The 26291-nt window shown below is 37.4% G+C and overlaps 1 pseudogene; it reads left to right on the forward strand.

Moving 5' to 3' along the window:
• The first annotated feature begins 6476 nt into the window (after positions 1-6476).
• Positions 6477-7289, forward strand: LOC114625823 (annotated as a pseudogene).
• The last annotated feature ends 19002 nt before the right edge of the window (positions 7290-26291 follow it).

Consider the following 26291-nt stretch of genomic DNA (forward strand, 5'->3'; position numbering starts at 1 on the left):
TGGGTCTAGTTTTGAGATCTACTACCAAATGAGCAAAGTCAGTTCCTGAAGAACCAAACCCATTGGCGCCTCTAGGCACCCTGGTGGATGGGAAACAATTATGCAAACTTGGAAGAATAACCAACTGAGCAATCCTATCTCCAGGGGAGATAGAAAATATGCCTTGTGGACAAGAACAGAGAACTTGAAGTTCCCCTGTATAATCTTGGTCTATCACACCAGGATGAACCACAAGCCCTTTCAAGGTAAGAGAGGAGCGGCCTAGAATAAGGCTGACACTTCTATCAGGCAGGGGACCTTTAAAATCAACTGGGATAGGTTGCACGCCCTCATGTGGCATTAGTAAGAATTGGGAGATAGAACGGAGGTCCAACCCTGTGGAACCTCTTGTAGCTCTGCAGCTAGAGGTGTCCCCCAGTTGCAGGTTTGTGTCCCATATTTTTTGGGGCCCTGAGACCTGGGGCCCTGAAAGCCGTTTTTTGGAGTGTCTTCATCTCCTCCTGCTGGGGAGGGATCATGTTGAATAATCTTTCTTTGAATGTCCCTAACCGAGCGACATTCATTGGCCCAATGATATCCCTTCCTGCATTTAGTACATAGCCCAGGGGTTCTCCTTTGTATAGGAGTATGACATTCTCGCTTCAAATGACCCGGTTTGTCACAGTTATAGCATACTTTACGGCCGCCAGGACTTGAGCGGCTCTGGCCTTGTAGGATAGCTGCTGCCAGGCCAGCGTTAGTCAGTGGGCCTCCAAGTCCTCGGCAGACCTTTATCTAATCTGTCAGCCCTTTGTTTCTCCTAGGGGTAACAACTGCCTTGCATTCTGGTGAGGCATTTTCATATACTAATTGCTCGATCAATGGCTTGACTTGTTCTGGGTCTCTAAAAATCTTGTCTGTTGCTTCTGTCATTCTAGCAACAAAGTCTGAGAAGGGCTCCTGGGGGGCTTGTAATATTTTTGTTAAATTTCTTCTAGCCTCGCCCTTCTTCGAGAGGGCCTTCCATGCCTTAATAGCGGTGGCGGAGATCTGGCCATATGTTCCCCAATCATAGTTTGTCTGGTCGGCAACATACTGTCCTTGTTCTGTTAATAATTCAAAAGTCTACTGTCTCTGGTTGCCTTCCGCATTAGCGTTGGCCCTTGCCTGTGTTTGAGAAGCATCATGTCATAAAGCTTTCCATTCTATATACCGTCCCATATTAGGGAGAACAGCTTTTACTGTGTTTTGTCAATCATTCGGAGTCATTGCCATAGTGGCAAATTTCTCAAGCTGTATAACTGTAAAATTAGCATCAACTCCATATTTGTTAACCGATTCAGCAAGTTCTTTGATAGAGGCATACTCTACAGGTCCGTGGACATGGCCTCCCCCCACGTCCTCAAATACTGGAAAGGCTTGTAACATCCTTCTTTTGTCTTCCTCTGAAAGGAAGGAGTCTGAGCAGCGCTTGTCCGCATAAGGCGGAAGTGCGCCGGGAACATTAGGTTGGGAGGGCGCGACAGGCCGAGAGGCCATGCGGCTCCTATCTCCCGTTTTCCTTTGCTTTTGATTTTGCGGCGGCAACCGCTCATCTGGCTGGCATCTTTCCTCTTCATCTGTCTCTTCGTCTAAGTCCTCCGCCTCGGAGGAAGTTAGCTCCTCCAACTCAGAGCCACCCAGCCCCGAGGCCTCCAGCTCCTTTACTGGATAAAGAGGTTTCTTTTCTGGGGCCTTTTCTCCTTTCCTACGTCCCTCTCCCAGGGTGTCCTTTCCCTTATCTTTCGCTTCCTCGGACTGTGTGTCTTTGGAAGGGTTTTTTTTTTCTTAGGCATGTCTTTTTTTCCTTTTTCTTTCTGAGCTCCTAAGTGCTTATGTTGCTCTGTTTCTGACCTGCTGGCCTGTAATCCGTCTAGCACTCCCTGGCCCGCCACTACAGTCGAGTGGCATTTCTCATCCCGCAAAACCAGAAGGAAGAGAACGAACGCCGCTAGCACAATAGCGAGAGCTTCTAGAGTTCCTGCCAACTGGGGAGGGAGACGAAATAGATCAAGTCCAAACATGTCTCTCAGAGCTTTACCTTGCCTTGCGGTTCTGAACCCACTCTGCGAGCGGAGGGTCTCCTCAAGCGGTGCCAGCATTGGTGAATCTCCTGGGTTTCGGCACCACTTGTGATGTGCGCCCACCTCGCCAGCAAGGAAGACACGGCAACACACCAGTATCCTTCCGCAGCAAACGTTTATTCCAAATGAAAAGAGGAAGACCCCGGGCCCGGAAGAGGCACTGTTTATATACCCTTGGAGCGGTGTGTTCACTTCTGATTGGCTGCTTACTTGTTACCCACTAAAATGCCCCGGGATGGGCTGTGACTTTGGCGTGCTTTTACCATAGCACATGCGCGGTTTACTTGTTTACTTGGAGGAACACCGGATGCCAGCGCCATCTTGTAATGGCGAATGCTGTCAGCACAAGCCGTGGCTTTCCACAATCTACTGCAGAGAAAAACAGAGTGGACTGTACATGAAAGACCTTGCTTAATCTGGATTGCTTGCAACACCTTTACAAGCTCTTATAGCTTGATCTACAAGTCTGAGGGGGACGGGAGAAGAATGGGGGGGGGGAGAATTATAACTAGATCTGGTATAGAGTTTTGAAACCTCTAAGTCTACCCCATGTGATTCTGACACACTTCCTCTACCAAGCCCCCATGCCCTAATTCTTTCCAAATAGTTCCACCAAGTGAAAACTAAACATTCAAATATATGACTCTATAGGGGCTATTCTCATTTGAACACATTCACAGAAGTATAAGTAGAAAAGCCACACTTTTGATCATGAGGAAAGACGGTCTGTACTTTCAGAAATTAGAGCAAAGTCATGAAAATATTACAAGATGTATAATACAAGCAACTGAGCACGGCAATTTAACATCAAATTTAATAATGAACTGCTGATACATATACATCATATACATATACATCCTATTATAAAAATAAGAAAAGCAATAAAGAAGTACTTATCACAAAAATAGCTACATTAAATATTGAAGCTCAAAAAAGTAATAAAAAAGTAAAAAAAGTAAAAGTAATCTAGTTAATTGAAAAAAGAAAAAAGGAAAGAATTGAAGATAGAAAGAATAAAAAAATCTATAGAATTTATGAGATGTCACTAAGCAGAAAGGATTCACATTATGGAACTTACAAAAGGAGAAGAAATGAAGAGACACAGAAAGTTTACAGCATAAAATACATGCTGAAATTAAATTTCCCAAGTCTTGTTTGGAAATATGGACATTCAGAGCCACAAACTCAATAGTCCTGAAGCCTGTTCTACCTAATGAGGTGAAGAAACTCTACAATTAAACTAAATAAAAATATAGAGCTACAACAGTTGTTTAAAGAATATGTAACACAGGCAAGTGTCTTATTGGTGGTAAGGGGTTCATGAAGTCTCACATCTAGCTTAGGAGCTATTGGCAACTGAAGACTGCAGAAGAGAGATTCAGTTTTCTTCAGGGATATAGGCCCCGCCAGGCTACCCAGGTGTTAGTAGCTGTCCTATAACCATGCCCATGCAGGAGATGATCCTATAACTTTAAACATAGAAAGCACTAAGAGGACTCAGAGGGTTAAAAAAATAGCACACAGAGTTGGGAGGGAAAAGTAGGAGGGATGGGAAAGAATTATAGGGGAAGAAATGAAAGTTGGAGTTATCTAAGCAAGTTATAGACACACATGACATTCTCAAACAATAAAATGAAAACTGAATAAACAATATAAAAGATGCACATTATAAGAACAAAATATTAATTGAAGTAAGGAAGTTGAAAGTATAGGGAATTTATAGGTTTCAAGATTTTAATTGTTATAGACATAAAATACTCTTATGCAAGTCTAATATACATTTTTGTCAATTATCCTATAGCCATAGAGCAAACAGTTATAGCAGGTGCATAAACATGAAAGACAAAGTAATCAAAGCCTAGCACTACTAAAAACCAGAAAACCAGAAAGGCAAACAAAAGAAACAAAGACAAAGCCAGAATCTACAAAAGAACTAGGAAAAATGTTAAGATGTCAGAAATAATTTTATCTATCAAAATATTAAATATATGACTGCAAAATCTTTCCAATCCTGAGTAGATTGACACAAAACCAGTAAGATCCAAGAGCAGGTTAATTTTAGACAAGACCTTTCACTTTAAAGATGAAAGTGAGGTAAAAGTGAAGGGATGCAAGACAATACTGTGAGTGGAAAACAAGGGTGTGTGCACATATCAGATATGGAATAAGCCTCAAGACAAAAGTTCCTGAAAGAGAAAAATTGGTGAAAAAGCAATCAATCCATTTTCCTACTTGCATGCATATATATATATATATATATATATATATATATATATATATATATGTATATATGCTGCCACCATTGATAATCTTATTTATGTGAATGAATATATAGACATATAAAACCTTAATAGACATGATGGGAGGGGTACATAACAGTACAATAAAAGCACCCCCCTTTTCAACAGTGGAAAGACCAACCATACAGAAAATTGAAAAATTACTGGCATTGGATTTCACTGTAAAGCTAATGTACTTATAGAAACACAAAAATTTCCACCCAGCAGTGTAATATATACTCCATATTCCAATGCACATGGAATATTTTCCAATAAAGGTATGATGTACAACTGTAAAATCTGTCATAAATTAAAAATGATTGACATTATATCCAGTAATTTTTCTAATCATAACGGTATGAAACTTAGAACAAGATGGGGAAAATGTTAGAAAAGTCACAAATATATAGAAATGGGAGAAAGTTAATTGGCCCTGTAGATATCAAAAGACAAGAAGAAATTAGGAAGTATGAGAAGCCATTTTTGTCCCTGCAGTTCTTTTAGATAGGACAATTATGGGTCAGAGTTGATACCCTGCCTTTCTAGTGTAGGTGAACTCTACAATTTCCCTCTCTCCACTGTAGGGCAATTCATCTAAGGTCTCTCCCTTTGAGTCCTGAGAGTCTTTATGTCCCAGGACTCTGGTACATTCTAGAGGGTACCCCTACCTTCTACCTCCCACGGTTGCCTATTTCCATTTTTTCTACTGGCCCTCAGGGCTTCAGTCTTGTTCCCCCCACCCAATAGCTGATCATGTTCCCCTCTTCCCCTCCCTGTCCCCTTTCCCATCCAGGTCCCTCCCTCCCTCCCCACCTACTGTGATTGCTTTCTTCTTCCTCCCAAGTGTGATTGAGGCATCCTCACTTGGGCTCTTCAGCTTGTTAACCTTCTTGAGATAAAATTACAATGGAAATAGGCTTCTTAAATTTCTATGAGACAACAAGTTTCCAAGAGGAAAGTTGACATCAAGAAATCCTTCTACTGGATCTTGGGAGATGGCTCAGTCATCATGAAGTCCTGAGTTTTATTCCTAAAATCCAAGTATAAAGCCAGGAGAGAGCGTGATGGTATTCATTTTAATCCTAGAGCTAGGGATGATCCCTTTAGCTCAAGTGACAGCCACACATTATTTAAATAGGTACAGTTCAGATTAAATGAGAGAACTTTTCTCAAGAAATGTTTGTGAGTGTTTAAGAAGGACACTGGTCATTAGCATCTGACCTCTGCACATGTGCACACATGAGTACAAACACCCACCTTCCTCAGTACATACAAATCAAACACATATACCATTTTTATACACATAAGTTACAAGACATATAGAGATAAAGTGAAAGAGAGAGAAAAATAAGTGCTTACCTAAAAAAATAGGATTCTGAATAAATGACCTAACATTGTGCCTCAAAAAATAAACTAAACCCGTTTATAAAAAAGAATTAATTAATAGCCATTAGAATAAAAATAAACCAAAAGAAAAGCAGAGAGAAAAGCACTCAACAAAGACTAAATTCTTTGCAAAAATTTAAAAACTCTTATCTATACACATGGAGAGAGAGAGAGAGAGAGAGAGAGAGAGAGAGAGAGAGAGAGAGCTCTAATAAAATCAGAAACAATATTGAAGATATTGTAGAGACACACCAGAAATTAAAAGTATCATATGGAAATATTATAATCACATATAAATTTAATAATCTAGAAGAAATTAACAAACTCTAGAGAATAATAATGTACCAAGATTGAGTCAAGAAGAAACAGAATGTGTAAATGAAATATTAACAGAGTTGACAATAATTAAATATCTTGCAACAGAGAAAAGGCCATAACCAGATGGCCTCATGGTTTAAGTCTGCCAAACATTCAGCAGATTATTAGAAATACTTCACAAAATCATCCAAAACTTAAAGCTAAGGGGAATAATTCTAAATAAATGTGAGCCATAATCATCTTAGTGACTCATGACACAGAGCATCTTCACACTGAGCTTGTGATTGGTGAGTATTTCTTCCTTAAAAGACTATCTGTACCTCTCTGCTTCTGCCTATTCTAGAGACAGCCACATCTTTTCCTGAAGTGCTAGCCTTGTTCCTTAGGCATGATGGTGAAGGTTCAAGTGAACAGATTTGACCATATTAGGCACCTGGTTACCAGGGCTTCCATCTCATCTCACAAAATGGAAGCTGTTGGTATTAGTGACACCTTCATTGACATCAACAGCATGGTCTACATGTTCCAGTACCACTTTACCCGTGGCAAGTTCAATGGTACAGTCAAGGCTGATAATAGGAAACTTGTTATCAATGGGAAGCCTATAACCATCTTCCAGGAGTGAGAGTTCTCTAACATCAAATGGTGGTGATGCTGGTGCTGAGTATGCTGTGGTGTCTACTGTGGCATCTTCACCACCATGGAGAAAGCTGGGATCACTTGAAAGATGAAGTCAAAGGGTTATCATCTTCATCCCTTCTCTTGATGTCCCCATGTTTGTGATGGGTGTGAGCCACAAGAAGTATGACAACTTGCTCAAGATTGTCAGCAATGCTTATTATACCACCAACTGCCTAGACCCCCTCGTCGAAGTCATCCATGACAACTATGGCATCATGGAAGGACTCATGACCACAGTCCACGGCATCAATGCAACTCAGAAGACTGTAGATGGCCCTCTGGAAAGCTGTGGCGTGATGGCCATTAGGCTGCACAGAACATCATCTCTATATCCACTGGTGCTGCCAAGGCTATGGGGAAGGTAATTCCAGAGCTGATGTCAAGAAATCATTACATGAGCCACCAGATAGAAACATATCTCTATGTTGTTTTAGAGGTTCTTTGGGGGCAGGGAGAAGGGTTCACATTTAACACTTATGTCCATTTCATTTTAAGTTGGGTTTTGTGTATGGTCACTTGTTAGTAAGATGTTTGCATGTAGGCATAAAAATTTCTTTGTATTACTTCATGAAAAGAGTATTTTATTCACTTTGTGTAATTTTGATATTGACACCTTGCCCAAGAATGTTTGATTATATATGCATACAAATTTTTATTTCTGGTTCTTCAATTCTAATTCATTGGTCCATATGGCTTTTTTATATAGTTATACAGCTCTGAAATTTGTTTTTAGATAAGGAGTCCTGATGCCAACCCTTATATATTACATATTTAAGTTTCTATCATCTATTTGTGGTTCTTTTAATACATTTTTACATTTTATAAATGTAAAAAATATTTCATAAACATAATCAGAAATTTTAAAATTGCTTTGGAATATACAAGTATTTTAATATTAATACTAGTACATGAATAAAGAATGCCCTTCTATTTGTGGTTTTCTTGAGGTGTATTTTACCAATATTTTGTAATTTTTGTAATAAAAGTTTTTGGCTTTCTTGGCCAAATTTACTTGTAAGCATTACACTTTTAATAAGAATCACTTCTTAGTTTTTGATAGATCATTCTTACTATATAGACATGGGCTGATATTTGTATTTGGACTTTATGTCCTGCAAATTTACTGAGTCAATTTACTTAACTTTTGGTGGAGCCTAAAGACCCCAAATCATTTGACTGTATGAAATAACTCCATATGCAACCAAAGACAATTGAATTTCTTATATCAGTGCCTTTGATTTCTTTCTTTCTTAATCTCTTTGCCTAAGATTTAAAAACTACACTCAATTAAACAGAAAAAGAAGACATACTTGCTTTCTTCTCATCTTAGAAGCAATACCTCCTGCTTTCAACAAGGATTATGATATTAGCTGTTGGCTCTTCTAAATGGCTCATTATTGATTGAGGTAACTATTTTTCATCTTATTTATTAAGGATTTTTCCCATGGGTGTTGTCAGTTCTTTACATCTTACATCTATTCTTTACATCTATTGATTCTTTTCACCTTACATTTTGTAAGAGTGCCCTGTCACACTGTTTAATGAGCCATATTAGCATCCCAGAGGTAAATCCTACTTAGTCATAGAACATGTACTTTTAAGAATAATTTTTTTCTACTTCTTCTCAATTTGGTATTAATAAAATAGAACAGTGAATTATTGACATATATTTAATATGAAATGAGATGTCATGTCTCCTCTTTCATTTCTGATATTATTGGTTGAAATTTTGGGGAGTCTTTCTATTGCTAAGGATTAGTTGATATCTTTAATCTCATAAATCAAAATTTTAAGTTTAAAATTTAAAACTTTAAAATTTAGTCAAATTTTACAGTTGTTTTCTTATTGCTTATTTCACGTCTTTCTCTACTCTTATAATTTTCATCCTGCTAATTTTACATAATTTCTTATTTTACTATTTCTTTGAAATATAAATTTAGGGCATCTATTTATGATCCTTGCTTTTATGATGTAGACATTTGTGGTTGTGAACTTCTCCCTCAGCACTGGTTTGCCTCTTTTCATAAGTCTTGATATATCTGCTCTCATTTTATTTGCCTTGAGATTATTTTCTTAATTATATTCTGATTTCTTATCACATAATGTCTTAGCTGATTTTTTATTTCTGTAATAAAATACTCTGGCAAAATAAACTTGAGGGAAAAATGGTTTATCTTGATTCACTGTTGAATATTTTATGATGGTGAAGCCACACCAGCAGAAGCTGGACATATAATAGTCATGATCAGGAAACAGAGAGCAACAATGCAGTTCACAGTTTGTTTTGTGTATCCCATTGAGTCCTGGATTTCAGCCTAGGATATAGTTTCACCCACAATCAAGATGGGTGTTCCCACATCTACTAACATAATCAAGACAATCCCCCCCACAGGTCCAACTCCTAGTTTCTGTTCAGTTGGCAATTAACACAAGTTGATAGGTATCAGGATTAGTTAGATGACTGTCTGCTTAATTTTTATATATCTTTGAATGCTTCCATGTCCTTATATTATTGATTTATAATTTTACTTAATTGTTATTAGGAAAAATACTTGAAATGATTTCAGTCTTCTTATTTGTATTAAGATTTGCTTTGCAACCCTGCACATACTCTGTCACAGATGTTTCCTTCACTTAAGGATCAGTATTCAGCCATAGTGAGGGAGGAGAATTGTGTACAAGTCTGCCATGTCCAGGAGCTGTATAGTATTACTAAATTATGATAATTACTTTATTATTTTTATCTAGATAAGCAATCATTATAGTTATGTAGACATTTCCTACTTTCTTTTCATTGCTATCTATTTCTCCCTTTATATCTGCCAAAATTTGCTTTAAATATTTAGGTGTTTCAATGTTGTATGTGTATACATATGCATATATATATATATTCATATGTATATGTGTATATGTAGAGATATATGTATACAGATATATATGAATATATATAGATATATCTCTCTATAAGCATAAATATATAATTTGATACCAAATATATATAATACATTTATAATCCATATATTTTGCTCTTGATTTAAGACTTTACAATTTTTTAGTTACCTCCTTTACTATTCTGATAAAATTTGACTTTCATCTATGTTGTCTTAAAATATCTTTGCTTCTTCCCTTTGAATTATTATTCAGGTAGATTATCTCTCTGGCCATTTACTGATAAATCAGTACTGTCTCTGGGCTGTGCTTGAGTAGGGCTAGAGCTGCCTGGTGGGGCTGCTTCTATTATGCAGCTGGATTTAAACCTTACTTGCTTGAATTTAGGATTGCTACTGGATATGGTTCATGCCAGGTATTCAGGAAGCTAAGACTGTCTATATACACAGTCGAGTTTGTTAACTGGGCTAATGTCTACATTTATTCACAGTCAGGTCTGGATCAATATGTCTCTTAACTGGTTTCTTCAGGATTCCAGAAAGATTTTGCTTTCAGGACCTTTATCAAACTTAGCTGAAGCCAGATCATTCAGCCTCTGCTTCTTATGCAGTGACTGCGCATACACCATTGTCCTGAGGACAATGATCCTCCTAACCAACATAGCTTTCCTTAGCCCTTGATACTAATGAAAAATGTCGCCCTTTTCCTGGATCCCAAATTTCACATCAGTACATAACTTTGAGTGGAGTATTGCCATACTGGTATTTATGAGGAGGCAGTAAGGCTGTGATCTCTTGTAGTGCCATCACACTGAAAAGTAACTGTCATTCCAGTGTTTGGTATGACCTTTCACATTGGGTGTTTCATAATCTATAGGAACCTTTCTAAATCACACAAGCCTTTTAAATCATTTATCCTCATTCTGGCTTTTGAAATTTGAAAACTTTTAAGTTCAAGCCTGATGTTATTACTGTATATACTATTCCAAGTACATATTTTACATAAAATTTTATTTTACATAAAATAATATTCTAATGGTTTTACCTATGATAATTTTCATCATATTTATTAATCAGTTTTGTGTCTTTATTTGCCATCAACCACAGTTCTGAGGCAGAATTTAGGAAGTCTACTCTTAGCTGGATATTATCTCTTCTGTCTGTGTTGGTACCATGTGGTACTATCTAAGGTTATGAATGAAGCCAGTCAGGGACAAAATCCTGGGTAACAGGTACTGAGAAAATATAGACACACTTTCATATTTGGTTACTGCTTTAGACATAACAGTATTATAGTTGGCAAATAAGTGTGGCCTACATGTGCCTAAATTAATACACATGCAATATTCATGATTTTAATTCCTTAGCATGCTAAGTCAAACTAAATTCCCTGTCAAATGTTTCCTTGATGGTAAAACTGTAAGGCCTCTTTTGTATTGTATCAAGAGGATCAGGCTTATCTCATCTCTGCTAGGATTTATATCTGTTGACCTTCTAAGTCCTAATATCTGTTCTAATTTGAGTTACATTTAGATCATTTATATGTAAAAGTGGGTCTTATGCTTTCCTGAGAGTATTTTCTAGATTTAGTGTGGCCTTCTACACTCCTCAGCATACAGGTGCTTGAAAAGTTCTTAGCTGAGAGTGTCAGGAGATGCAGTTTACTATTGGTTAGAAATACTGTGTAATATAATGTGATGCTTTGAAGGAGGTACCAGGTTACTCATTTTCTAATCCTTACTATTCAGATTTTACTTTTATCTCACATAAACAGGAGTCTTCTGACACATCACAGAATGCCCGTGGGAAATAAACTGTGTTTGGAGAAAGCAAGTCAGTATTTATGAGGAACTCAGTGCTGACACACTATGTGGCCTCTGTTTTTTCTGTACTAGAGGGTTTCTGTGGCTTGTGAATTCACTGGCCTGTAGTTAGCAACTAAGGTGGTTTTCCTCAAGCCTCCTAAAAAATGGCATGACAAAGAAATTTGATCTTAAATAAATGACAAATCAAACAAGTCTTTGGGTTGCAGCTTAAATATATATATATATATATATATATATATATATATATATATTCACGAATGAATGTGAAACTTTAAACTACAATCTAAAATGTATGCATGTATTATATTTAGGCACACACACACACACAAACACATTCACTCAAACATACAGGTGAGTATTAATTTATGCAACTTGGACTGAGAATGTTCTACACAAGAATCATAAACTAGCAAAAACCCCAGTACCAGGCATAAAAAGTCTTTTGATTGATTGTTCAGGGTAGTCCAGTGATTCCCAAAACAATATAGACTATTTCAGGTGCCCTTGGTTGCCTCTCAAAAGTTTAAGGTAAACCCCTATTGCTGAAGATGCCACATACTTAGAACACAGGATTGACTATTTGAGCTGGATGTAACTTGATAATCTCCTTTAGATGTCTACCTTAGATTGTACCAGAAAATACTATGTAATCTTCCCAGGGAAGGAAACAATCAACAATGCTACCCAGCTGCAACACCTATGAACCACAATAATTATCAGTATAGAAAAACAAAAATTGAATACCTGTCAGAATGGCTAAGAGCAAAGCCACAATTGACAGCTCGTGCTGGCAAGGATGAGGAGCAAGAGGAACACTCCTCCATTACTGGTAGGAGTGTAAACTTGGGAAACCACTTTGCAAATCAATATGGAGGTTTTTCAAAATATTGGGAGTATATCTACACTGAAGGTCCAACTATACCACTCCTGGGCATATACCCAAAGGATGCTTTATCTTACCCATAAGGTCACTTGCTTAGTTATGTTCATAGAAACTTTATTCATAACAGTAAGGAAGTGAAAACAACTTACATGTCCCTTAACTAAAGAATGGAAAAGAAAATGTGGAATATTTATACAATAAAACATTACTTAGCTGTTAAACAAAATAACAACGTAAAATTTACAGACAAATGGATAGAACTAGAAAAAAATCATCCTGAGTGAGGTAACACAGACCTAGAAACAAATATGGTAAAACTCACTTATACGTGTGTATTAGCTGTAAAGAATAACCTGGGTTCATTCCACAGATCCAGAGAAGCTAAGTAACAAGAAGGGCTCAAGGAGGCAGGGGATGCACAAATCTTCCTGGGAAAGGGAAATATAAGTATTGCATGAGGACTTGGGGCAAGTAGGGATGAGAACAAGAGATAACAGGTGTGGGGAGGATGGAGAGAGTACTAAGAGAGACAAGAATCTTAGGGATGAGCTAGAAACCTAGTGCAATGGAAACTCCTAGGAATCTTTGAGGGTGACCCTAGATAAATAAATCTCCTAATAATGGGGGATACAACCTCTAAATACTCATCTTCTGTAACCAGGCCAGGTTTTCAGTAGAGGGATTAAGATATCAATCCAGCCACAAAACCTTCCACTTTCAAACTGTCCTGCCTACAAGAAGTACCAGGTTAAAGGTGACACAGAAATTATGGAAATGGCCAACCAATAAGACCCATGTCACAAGAGGGAAGCCTCATCTGACACTTCATAGGTCTGACCTAGGCCCTCTGCATATATGTTATGGTTGTATAGTTTGGTCGCCTTTTTGGACTCCTAACAGTGTTAGTGGGGCTGTCTTTGACTCTTGACTGCTTTTGGGATCCTTTCCCTCCTATTATTACTATATAATAGTTAATGATAATAATAATAATAATAATAATAATAAAACAATAATAATAATAAATAACAACAAATTAAATTTATTTAAAAAACAAAACAAATTCAGATGAAACAGCAGATTAAAGAAAAAAATCTCTTAAAATCTATATAGGAACACCCTCTCAAACTGAGACTAAACAAGGCAGCCCAGCTAGAAGAACATGTCTCATGTACAGGCAATACTTTTTGAAAGCCCCTGCTCCAGCTCTTCAGGAACCACATGAACTGCACTTCTGCTGCATATGGGCAGGAAGTCCTGGGTACAGCCAGTGTATGTTCTTCCATTGGTCATTTAGTCTCTGAGAGCCTCAAGGGCCCAGTTTAGGTGATTCTATTGGTCTTGTTGTGAAGTTCCTATCCTCTGATGGGCTGCTATCCTTCCTCCTATTTTTCCGTAAGAATCCCCAAGCCCCATTTACTGTTTGGCTGTGGGTCTCTGCATCTGTCTAGGTCAGCTGGTGAAAGAAGCCTCCCAGAGAACACCTTTGCTAGACTCCTGTCTGAAAGCATAACAGAGTATCATTAATAGTGTTAGGGATTGGTCCTTGCTCATGGATTGGGTCTCAAGTTGGATCAGTTATTGGTTGAACTCAGTACATTTCTGCTCCATTCTCCATTCCTGTATTTCTTGTAGACAGAATAAATTTGGGTTGAAAGATTTGTGGGTGTGTTGGTGCCCCTATTGTTCTATTGGGGTTCCTTTCTGGCTACTGGAAGTAGCCTTCTCAGGTTCCAAATCCCTAATGCTGTGAGTCACAGCTAAGGACACACCCATTGATTCTAGAAAGCCTCCCTTATCCCAGGTCTCTTTCTCTTCCTGGCAATGCTCCCTACCCCCCCCCACCCTGTCAGTTGCAGATGTCCATTCATTCTCATGGCCATCTGGCCATTCATACTATCTCTCCCCACAACTGATCCTGACCCTCCCATTCTTCTCCCCATCCCCTCTCTTATCTATTTCCCTCCCTCTATCTGCCTCTTATGACTATTTTATTTCCTCTTCTAAGTGAGATTCAAGCATCCTCTGTTGTACCTTCCTTCTTGTTTAGCTTCTTTGAATCTGTGGAGTGTAGCAAGGGTATTCTGTACTTTATGGCTAATATACACTTATGAGTACATACCATGCATGTTGTTTTGGGAGGGACTAGGTTACCTCAGGATGATATTCTCAAATTCCATTCATTTGCCTGGAAAATTCATGATGTCCTTGTTTTTAATAGCTGAATGCTATTCCATTGTGTAGCTTTACCACATTTTCTTTATCCATTCTTCAGTTGAAGAACATCAAGGTTGTTTCCAGTTTCTGGCTATTATAAGTAAAGCTGCTATAAACATAGTTGAGCAAGTGTCTTTGTGAGGGTTGAAACATCTTTTGGGTATATGTCCAGGAGTGGTATAGCTAGGTCTTGAGGTAGAACTATTCCCTGTTTTCTGAGCAACTGCCACATTGATTTCTTAAGTGGCTGTAGAAGTTTGCATTCCTACCAGCAATAGAGGAGTGTTCCCCTTGCTCTACATCCTCACCAACATGTGCTGTCACTTGAGTTTTTGATCTTTTCTTCCTTCTTTTATTTCAAAATTGCTAATATCAAGCAAACTTGATTTTTTTTTTTTTTTTGGTTTTTCAAGACAGGGTTTCTCTGTGTAACCCTGGCTGTCCTGAAACTCACTCTGTAGACCAGGCTGGCCTCGAACTCAGAAATCCACCTGCCTCTGCCTCCCAAGTGCTGGGATTAAAGGCATGCACCACCACTGCCCGGCGCAAACTTGATTATTATGATATAAATAATATGGTCACATATTTTTCAAACTCATAGCTCATTCTTGAAGCTGCTCCACTTTGGTTCATGAAGAAGAATGAATACTGTTTTCTTTTTATGTCCTGATCATTTTCTTTTTTCCCATTAATTAATTTATTTATTCACTTTACATCCCTCAGGATTTTTCAATCCTTCCTCTGACTCTTACATGAGATTTATTGAGCTCTCCTGGTTCTCTTTTCCTGGCTCTTCCTACATCAGATCTCCTCCCCTTCCACTCTCTATCCCTCTCACATTCAGTTCCCTCCCTCTATTCACTCAGATGACAATCTCATTTTCCTTTTTGAGTGGGATTCAAGTATCCTCCTTTGGGTCCTCCTTGTTATTTAGCTTCTATAGGTTTGTGTATTATAGAGTGGGTATCTTGTACTTGATGGTTACTATCCACTTATTAACAAGTCATTTTCTAAAAGTATAGCTATGGATGATTTAAATAATGATCCTGCAGATTTTTGGTTTGTTTGCTAATTTTGATTTGTGAAAAGACAGAAAATCAACATTATTTATTTCTTAAAATATTGAAAGGACTTGCCTTTGAGTTATCTGAACCTGAAATTTTCTTAAGAAATTTTACAGCATGAGTTAAATTTATTAAACTGTACTAAGTATGTACTATTTCTCTAGGGCCTCTTACAAGCAATCTAAAATTTAAATTTAATTCATATTCCCGTTTAATATTCACCCTGTCTTTTTTCCAAGTAGCATTGGTATGTCCTATTTTTTTTTGGAGATTTTATAATGCATTTTCTATGGTTTAAATATTAAATGTCTCCCAAATCCATATGTAAATTCTGGTCCTGAGCTTCTTGAAGGTGGTGGAACCTTCAAGAAATAAGACCTAGTGAAAAGACCTTGAAGGGGATATTTCTTAGTTCATTTCCCATGGCTGTTCTTCCAGCTCCAAAGAGGTGAGCAGCTATGGTCCACCATAATGAGTCATAATGTACTGCTTCTGTACATGCTCAGAAATAGTGTCACCAATTAATCAGGGATAGGAATCCCTGAAGCCTGGAGTCTTTCCGAGTTCACCACAGTGATAGGATGCTTATTGGTGCACTTGCTTTCTTTAAATTAATTTCATCACAAGAGTAAACTTATTTTTAAACAATTTCCTTACACTTTTGCTTAGTCTTTATGTTTATCTTTTATTTTCTAGTTTTCATAGGCTTATATATCATCTTTTGACTTCTAATAAAAAGCTTATATGAACATCAAATATTTGCATTAAACTACACTATTTGATTTTATCTCTCATCTTACTATTTTTTGAGTTAGTTTTATATATTTATTCATTCTATTTTATATTTACTAATGTAGCAGTTACACATTTTATATATTTGAGGCTATGGATTTCAGAGTTATATTTTAATGCTTAGAGAAAGGACTTTCATATGTCTGGAGAACTGAACAATATTTCATTCTTCTGACTTAAATGAGAAACATAAACATACCTTCAGTATTATTTATCATTCAACATTTCCCATGTGAACATATTGAAACAGAATTTGCTTGTCATGAGTCGATTTTGTGCTTTTTGATTCTGAATTCTATTAATGATATTACTATGATTGCAGATCAAAGAACGTCTAGGTTGGTGTGTGAATATAAATATCTGTCTGTTTATCCATGGTCACAAAGGCAACCCATTTTCAAACATTCAGAAACAAGACATAGAAATATGTTACTTCATCTTTCAGGATTCATAATGGCTGAAGAAGGAAGAATTATCATTTAAAAAAGACAGTAAGGTAATTTCTTAATATTTAATGTTTCTTTATGACAGTGATGACAGCAAAATACTCTCAATAAGAAAATTCAAATAACCAAAGACAAGCTGGTCACCAAATATCAAGTAAAAGAACATAAGGAAAAACACATGAAACCAGTATTTGATATTTTCAAACAGAAAAAGACAATCCCTGGTCTTCTAAGCATACATGTAAACAGAGACCATGAAAAAAATCAGAAAACTTGGTGCATAAAGACAAAAGTACTAAAAGGCAAACATAAATTGCACAAAGAAGTAATGCAATCAGAAACAAACAGAAAGAAATTTTTTCCTGTAGCTAGTAGTGTAGGTTTTCACAGTAATGCAGCAGAATCGGTGAAAAAGAAAACAACATTAAACACCTTCCTATTATTCCAAGGTCTTTATGTAGAGGGGTGGTATGGGAGGTGGATATAATCCAGATATATTTTTAAAATGCATGAGATTTTTAAAGAATTGACAAAATACTTCCTGTAGTCTTATGATAAAGCACACAAGTTATACAGCAGAGACAAATAACAAAGACATTGATATTCTCACTTAAAATGCTGAAGACTAGAACAGGGTATTTTAACCTGTTGAACACCTAGCATATCCAAGAATGCAAAATTACAAATGAGATCCTAGCAGTCAGGAAAATCTCATTTTCCTTCCTTTCAAAAAGAATGATATTTTCAAGGAGCTAATAATTAATACATTGCACTTACAGATATGTAAGTTTTTAATAATGCATAATGTTTTCATATTGGCACATCTACCTTTGACTTGTTTTGTGGTGTTAGGGATAGACACAAAACTTTGCAAGTGCTAGGTGAGTGTTTAGCATTGAGTTATGTCTACATTTTTACTTTTATGATGTACAAAACACAGGAAAAGCAGTCAACTACAGAACACCTAAAATGTTTATTCACTATTAAAAGTATAAGATAATTAAACAGGTTATTTCTGATACACAGTGTGTAGCTGTACACTAGTTTGCTTTTCTTTCAAATTCTGAATTTAGTGAAAACTAAGTGAAAGGAACAAAGGAGGGGGGCAAAGAATACTGATAACTCTTCGAGCTGGCAGTGCACTCTGGACCAGATGGAGCTGTCAGCAGAAGGCATTTTAAGGAAACATGTTGCCAGGCATTGCCAACAAGTTGGTCCCTTAGGAACAACTATATGGGTAAAAGCTTCTGTTACATAGTCTTGTGCTAAGATGTAGAACAATCTGTAGGAGCTATTTTTGTGCTTTAAAATTTCTCCATATACTAGACCCTGGTCATCTATGTCTATAAGCATATATATCCTATGGTCTTTGTTCAGTAATGTTTTTCCCCTCTGCCAACTTATTTTGTATTTTTCTCTACGGAATTGTTTTTTCTGAATTCCTGGGATGCTTAAGAGAAATGTAAATTTGTTTTCACCCTAAACTCAAAAGATAACTATTTTTTTGTCACTTGTTGTGTCTGTGCAGGTGAGTTTTATACATTGGAATCAAAATATCTCTTACCTATGTTCAGATTAGTCATGCCAAATGTTCCTACAAGCTCATGATATGCTTAGTTAATATTTATGAAAATAAAAACCAGAATTTTTGACAATAAATAAAATTAGAATTTTATTGACAATGGCTAAAATAATATTTTCAATATTTCACAAGACAATCTTAAATGTTATTAGTGACTTACTTTTTTCATTTTTTTATTTTTGACAGTATAATTACATTTCTTGCCTCCATTTTCTCCTTCCATTTCTTTCCATATACCCTTCCTCACTCTCCTTCAAATTCATGGCCTCTTTTTCCTGAAGTGTAATTGTATATTCCTTAATTTAACAATTCAGTCCATACAAAGTTGCTTATATGCATTTTTTTGTTGGCACTGAACGATCAATGGTGAGCTCTACCTTGGAAGAAAGTCACCTCTCCTCTCAACCTTCCTCAAATGTCTATAGTTCTTTGTGTAGGGTTCAGGCCTCATAAGATTTTCTCCATCCAGTTTGGCATATTCTTTGGTGTGTTCAACATTTAACAATACAAAATTCATTCTTCTTAAACTTATTAGTGATTTTTTTTTTAAAAAAACAAGGTCTCTAGCCCAGGATAGCCTCGAGCTCCCTACATAGTCTAGGATGAGTCAGTTTTTCTGATAGTTTATGGTGGCCTCAAACTCCCTGTGTAGCCTATGATGATGATTTTGAACTTCTGATCTTTCTGCCTTTGCTTTCTAGTGCTGCAGTTAATGTGTGCACCACCATAGCATGTTTATAAGTTGTCATAGATTAAACCCAAGACTTTGAGTATGCTGTGCAAACACTATACATATTGGACTAAATCCACAGCTTTATAATCACTGGTTGTTATTGATCACTGGCATGTTTTGCCTGTTCTTTCAGTTCCTCATTTTAGCATGTGAATACAAAGCCAATAATTTCAGAAACAAGAATTCTGAAATTCTTGATGAGCTTAAGTACTCTTAATCATTGTGCATACATTTGGCATAAAACCACTCTTCTTCTTTTCCATTACCTCCCTCTTATGTTCCTCATAAATGCAGGTACTGTGACTGCCATGTTTTTGTAGTCACCTCCTATTTATTAGTAATCAATCCATAGGCCAGTATGAGATACACTAAGAAACATGTGGGAGAACCAAGAAACACAAAATTGTACTTGCTTTCTGACCCACAGAAAACTCACTTTACTTTTAAAAAGAGACATATATACCTTAAAAAAAATCTCTTCTTGGATACTGATTTACACATATTTCAACTTCTGCTTGAAACACCCCCTTTAATTTTGTGCCTCCCTCATCCTATTTTCAGTGCTTTTCTGTTCTAACTTAAACTTGCATTGCTTACACTGGGCTTTCTTCATCCTAGCACACTACCTCAAATCTTATCAACCATTTGGCAACACCCTGCATTATTTTAGTATCATACTTTATATAGAAATTAGTTCCCTGTGTTTGGATAGGGAAAACTACTGTGTGGTCCATTACCACAATTACTGATTTTAGAACAATGTCAACAAATATGTGCTGAATAAATGAATACGAATATCCTAGGAATATCCTAGGGAAGTTCATAGAAGTATAAAAAGTGACTGTTAATTGTTCTTTTAAGAAAGGAAATGGGGTGCCTGCTGGTAAGGAAAAAGGACTTGTGCTGTCAAGCTATGTCTATGAATCTTTTAAGTAACACAATCTAAGATAGAAAATGGAATCTATTTGTGTTGATAAAAAGTGATTGAGAGAATGGTTTCACATTTATGGGAAATAAAATTATCATTCATCTCTGTTATATGATTCATTCCTCAAGGCAGTCTCAACATGCCTGACATACTACAGTCTGCATGTATCTAACAGTTTGGATAGATTCAGTGTTCAGAGTATCAAATGAGAAGGTATCACTACCCAATAGTGAAATAGCCTTTTTCAAAGTTGAAGGGCAATGGAAGAAACAATTTAGACAATTTTCTCTTTTTTTTAATCTATTTTTTCTCAAATCGTAATTCATTCACACAGGGGTTATAAACACAGAAAGGCAGGATGTGGGGAAGGGAATGACAATGGAGTGTGGGTGGTCAGGGGGAATATAGATATCATCAGAACTGGGTATCAGCTGGGTGAAGGTTCAGGGGACAGGTCACTATGACTCTGCCTATGACTCACCTGTCCTTATCTAAGTTGGTATTGTCTGCCAAGGCTACCTATTTACAAGGTATATGACTACTCAGGCTGGTAAATTTCCACAAAAGCTGCCTGTTTACATTAGCTTATAGCCATCTGTTTCAATGTTTTTCCACTGAGACCCAAGACTTGGTGTTAGTAGACATGTATGACAGGCCTATTGCTGATTTTAGGCCTATGGCTGATTTTAGGCCTTCAGTGTGTAAGCAGGGCTGCCCCTGACATCTCCTCCTTTCTCTAAGTATAGAAGGGCTGTGGCAATTCTAAACTTGTGAAGGCAGGGATAGAGGCCTGACCTCCAGTATTTGAAGGGGACCTTGTAATGGCTCCAGTCACCCTGTTGTTGTCCAGTGAGGCATGAGGGCCATACCCGTCCAGATGTCTTTTTCCTGAAGAGGGGATACTTTTGACATCAACCCCTATGCAGTCAGGCTTGTCCCTCAGGGAACCCAGAGTGATATTTTTAACTTTTATTCATATTCCCTTGCAGAGCTTAGCCTCTCAGCCTAAGCAAGAATTCAGATCGCCTGACAGGGTTCTGGGTGGCCCCTCTCTGTTTGGTCTAGGGGCAGAAGTCCCCCCTTTTAGGTTGGGTGGAGATGGGTTTTGGAAACACCCTGTATAAAGTAACAACCTCATCTTGAGTCTCGTGGTCCTCCATAGCCAACTTATGATAATGTATCTGAGTAGGTTTTGCTACCAAATTATTTATCTGTTGTATCACAGAGTTAGTCCGCCTATTTGAGAGCCAGAGACCAGCAGAAAAAAGCAAAAATGAACCCAAATAATGGTCCCAAGATGGGAGGAAATAGAGTTGACAAGCTTGGAGAGGCTGAAAACCAATTCTTGTACCAGCCTTCATCTGTCTCTTTCTCTCTCTGATTTTTCTTAGGGCCTTCACTACCTGTTTCATGCTCTCTTTAACACTCCTTGTCTTGTCTATGTAAAGGCAACCTTCTTCTTTAAGAGCTGTACACATTCAAGAGCTGTACACAGCATTTTATATTGTAATAGAGTAGATCAAGTCCAATAAAGATCTTTGCGATTTTAGGAGATCTCTTCAGACAGAGAAACGAGGGATTTCTTCAGATTAGTGATGTCAATCTCTAGCTGTTTGATGTTCTTGTCAGTGGCCCTTCAAAGGTCTGAGTAGTGTAAGTTCGGAGGCCAGCATCTGGATTAGAACTTCTAACAGCAGACATCACGGGTAATTCATTTTTACCTGAAAAGGAAAAAGAAGGGAATTCTCAGGGAGATTTTTCTTCCCTGGATGTAAATTGTTATTCATCGTATTTATGGTTGGGCCTGGCTTTGTGGGGATATCTATTTTTTTTTATTAATCTTTTCGGTAGCCAGTTAGCTGTGCCTTCTGTGGTATCAGACAGGCATATCAATCCTCGGTCCCATAAGGGAACTGGGACTGGGCCATTCCCTTTAAGGGTAAGAGGGTCCTTCCCCATATCTGTGGAAAAGTTTTGTTGGTCTCGGTGGTGCCAGAAGCAGTCAGCAGCAGATTTGCCATGAGCTTTCAGCTTTAGAGAGATAAAAGTGAACAAGGCATGATGGAGAGTATTTCAGGGGGACTCCTTATGAGGGGGTATCGTTCCCCCTCTTTTTTTTTTAAAGCCAATTTTTCAGAGTTCTTGTAAAATCAGGGCAGAAGCGCCAACAGTCGCTCCTTCCACACTCAGAGAGTCATGAAGAACCTATTTACGGATATATAAATCTATATTAATAATCTTTTGTCAAAGGACTGTTATAGCACTGTCGACAACTAATCAGACAATACAATATATCGATTAGTAATAGCTTCTACTTTTCGTGAGATTACCTCTCTTTTGTCAATTAATTGTTGAGGAAAATTAGGATTTACATCTCTCTTGAGAATATTGAACAGAGACTTAAATTCTTTTGTGGAGAGCTTAAAATAGGATCTTAGCCAATTAGCAACTCCTAGAAACTTTCGAAAATAATTTAAAATAAGTAAGCTCTCTCCCTCTCTCTCTTTTTTTTTAGACCCTTTATCTGTATTTTTTTTTAATTGGATATTATACGTATTTACCTTTCAATATTATCTCCTCTCCCATTCTCCCCAAAACTCCTTATCCCATACCCCCTCCTCCTAATTTTTGTGAGGGTGTGCTTCAAACATCCTCCCAGTCCCATCTTCCTGCTCGCGAATTCCCACACAGTAGGGGATCCAAACTTTTGGGGGCCATGGCCCTCCACTTTCACTGAAGTATAACATGGTCACCCTCAATTCCCTATATAGGTGCATGAGTCCCTCCCTTTGTGCTCTCTGGCTGGCAGTTTAGACTTTAGGAGCTCTGGTTGAAACTTTTGTTATTCCTAGAAAGGACCAAAGCACCCACACTTTGGTCTTCCTTCTTCTATGTGAGTTTTATATGGTCTATACATTGTTCGTAGAAATTGTGAGCTTTTGGGCTAATATCCACTTATCAGTGAGTGCATACCATGTATGTTCTTTTGAGATTGGGTCACCTCACTCAAGATGATATTTTCCAGCTCCATCCATTTGCCTAAGAATTTCATGAACTCATTGTTTTTAATAGCTGAGTAGTACTCCATTGTATAAATGTACCACATTTTCTGCATCCATTCTTCTGTTGAAGGGAATCTGGGTTCTTTTCAACTTCTGGCTATTATAAATAAGGCTGCTATGAACATGGTGGAGCATGTGTCCCTGTTGTATGTTGAAACGTCTTTTGGGTATATGCCCAGGAGTGGTATAGCTGGGTCCTCAGGTAACACTATGTTCAGATATCGCCAGACTGCTTTCCATAGTGGTTGTACCAGTTTACAATCCCACCAACAGTGGAGGAGTGTTCCTCTTTCTCCACATCCTCGCCAACATCTGCTGTCATCTGTGTTTTTGATCTTAGGCATTCTGACTGGTGTGAGGTGGAATCTCAGTGTTGTTTTCATTTGCATTTCCCTGATGACTAGGGATGCTGAACACTTCTTTAGGTGCTTCTCAACCATTCGAGCTTCCTCAGTTGAGAATTCTTTGTTCAGCTCTGTGCTCCATTTTTTAATAGAGTTCTTTGATTGTCTAGAGTCTAATTTCTTCAGTTCTTTGTATACCTTGCATAATAGTCCTTTATCAGATGTAGGGTTGGTGAAGATCTTTTCCCAATCTGTTGGTTGCTGCTTTGTCCTATTGACTGTGTCCTTTGCTTTATAGAAGCTTTGCAGTTTTATGAAGTCCTATTTGTCAATTCTTGGTCTTAGAGCACAGGCCATTGGTGTCCTGTTCAGGAACTTTTCTCCTGTGCCTATGTGTTCCAGGCTTTCCCCCATTTTCTCTTCTATTAGTTTCAGTGTGGCTGGTTTTAGGTGGAGGTCCTTGCTCCACTTGGAATTGAGCTTTGTACAAGGAGATAAGTATGGATCAATTTGCATTTTTCTACATGCTGACCTTCAGTTGGACCAGCACCATTTGTTGAAAATACTGTCTTTTTTCCACTCGATGGTTTTAGCTCCTTTGTCAAAGATCAGGTGACCATAGGTATGGGGGTTCATTTCTGGGTCTTCTATTCTATTCCATTGATCCTCCCACTTGTCTCTGTTCCAATACCACACAATTTTTACCACTATTGCTTTGTAGTACAGCTTGAAGTCAGGGATGGTGATTCCCCCAGAAGTTCTCTTATTGCTGAGAGTAATTTTTGCAATCCTGGGTTTTTTGTTATTCCAAATGAATTTTAAGATTGCTGTTTCTATCTCTGTGAAGAATTGAGTGGGAATTTTGATGGGGATTGCATTAAATCTGTAGATGGCTTTTGGCAAAATAGCCATTTTTACCATATTAATCCTTCCAATCCATGAGCATGGGAGATCTTTCCATCTTCTGAGATCTGCTTCGATTTCTTTCTTCAGGGGCATGAAGTTCTTGTCATACAGGTCTTTTGCTTGCTTGGTTAGGTTCACACCCAGGTATTTTATATTATCTGTGACTATTATGAAGGGTGTCATTTCCATAATTTCTTTCTCAGCCAGTTTATCTTTTGAGTATAGGAAGGCTACTGATTTGCTTGAGTTAATTTTATATCCAGCTATTTTGCTAAAGTTTATCAGGTTTAGGAGTTCACTGGTGGAAGTTTTGGGGTCACTTAAGTATACTATCATATCATCTGCAAATAGTGAGATTTTGACTTCTTCCTTTCCAATTTGTATCCCTTTGACCTCCTTGTGTTGCCTAATTGCCCTGGCTAGGACTTCCAATACTATATTAAATAAGTAGGTGGAGAGTGGGTAGCCTTGCCTAGTCCCTGATTTTAGTGGGATTGCTTCAAGTTTCTCTCCATTTAGTTTGATGTTGGGTACTGGTTTGCTGTATATTGCTTTTACTATGTTTAGATATGGACCTTGAAATCCTCATCTTTCCAAGACTTTTATCATGAAGAGGTGTTGAATTTTGTCAAATGCTTTCTCAGCATCTAGTGATATGATCATGTGGTTTTTTTCTTTGAGTTTGTTTATATAGTGGATTATATTGATAGATTTCTGTATATTGAACCAACCCTGCATTCCTGGGATAAAGCCTACTTGCTCGTGATGGATAATTGTTTTGATGTGTTCTTGGATTCGGTTCACTAGAATTTTATTGAGTAATTTTGCATCAATGTTCATAAGGGAGATTGGTCTGACGTTTTCTTTTTTTGTTGGGTCTTTGTGTGGTTTAGGTATGAGTGTAATTGTGGCTTCATAGAATGAATTGGGCAGTGTACCTTCTGTTTCTATTTTGTGGAATAGTTTGAAGAGAATTGGAATTAGGTCTTCCTTGAAGGTCTGATAGAATTCTGCACTAAAACCGTCTGGTCCTGGACTTTTCTTTGTAGGGAGACTTTTAATGACTGCTTCTATTTCTTTAGGGCATATGGGACTGTTTAGATGGTTTATCTGTTCCTGATTTAACATTGGTAACTGGTATTTGTCTAGAAAATTGTCCATTTCATCCAAATTTTCCAATTTTGTTTAGTATAGGCTTTTATAGTAGGATCTGATGATTTATTTAATTTCCTCAGTTTCTGTTGTTATGTCACCCTTTTCAGTTCTGATTTTGTTAATTTGGATACTGTCTCTCTGCCCTCTGATTAGTCTAGCTGAGGGTTTAATCTATCTTGTTGACTTTCTCAAAGAACCAGCTCCTGGTTTTATTGATTCTTTGGATAGTACTTTTTGTTTCTATTTGGTTGATTTCAGCCCTGAGTTTGATTATTTCCTGCAGTCTACTCCTCTTGGGTGTATTAGCTTCTTTTTGTTCTAGGGCTTTCAGGTGTGTCTTCAAGCTGCTAGTGTATGCTCCCTCCAGTTTCTTTTTGTAGGCAATTAGAGCTATGAATTTTTCTCTTAGCACTGCTTTCATTGTATCCCATAGATTTTGGTATGATTTGTCATCATTTTCATTAAATCCTAAAAAGTTTTTAATTTCTTTCTTTATTTCTTCCCTTACCAGATTATCAAGGAGTAGGGTGTTGTTCAGTTTCCATGTGAATGTGGGCTTTCCATTGTCTTTGTCATTTTTGAAGACCAGCCTTAGACCATGGTGATCTGATAGGATACAGGGGATTATTTCATTTTTTTTTATATCTGTTGAGGCCTGTCTTGTGCCCAATTATATGGTCTATTTTGGAGAAGGTACCATGA

This window comes from Grammomys surdaster, unplaced genomic scaffold, assembly GCF_004785775.1.
Source record: "Grammomys surdaster isolate TR1022 unplaced genomic scaffold, NIH_TR_1.0 223, whole genome shotgun sequence".
Taxonomy (NCBI): domain Eukaryota; kingdom Metazoa; phylum Chordata; class Mammalia; order Rodentia; family Muridae; genus Grammomys; species Grammomys surdaster.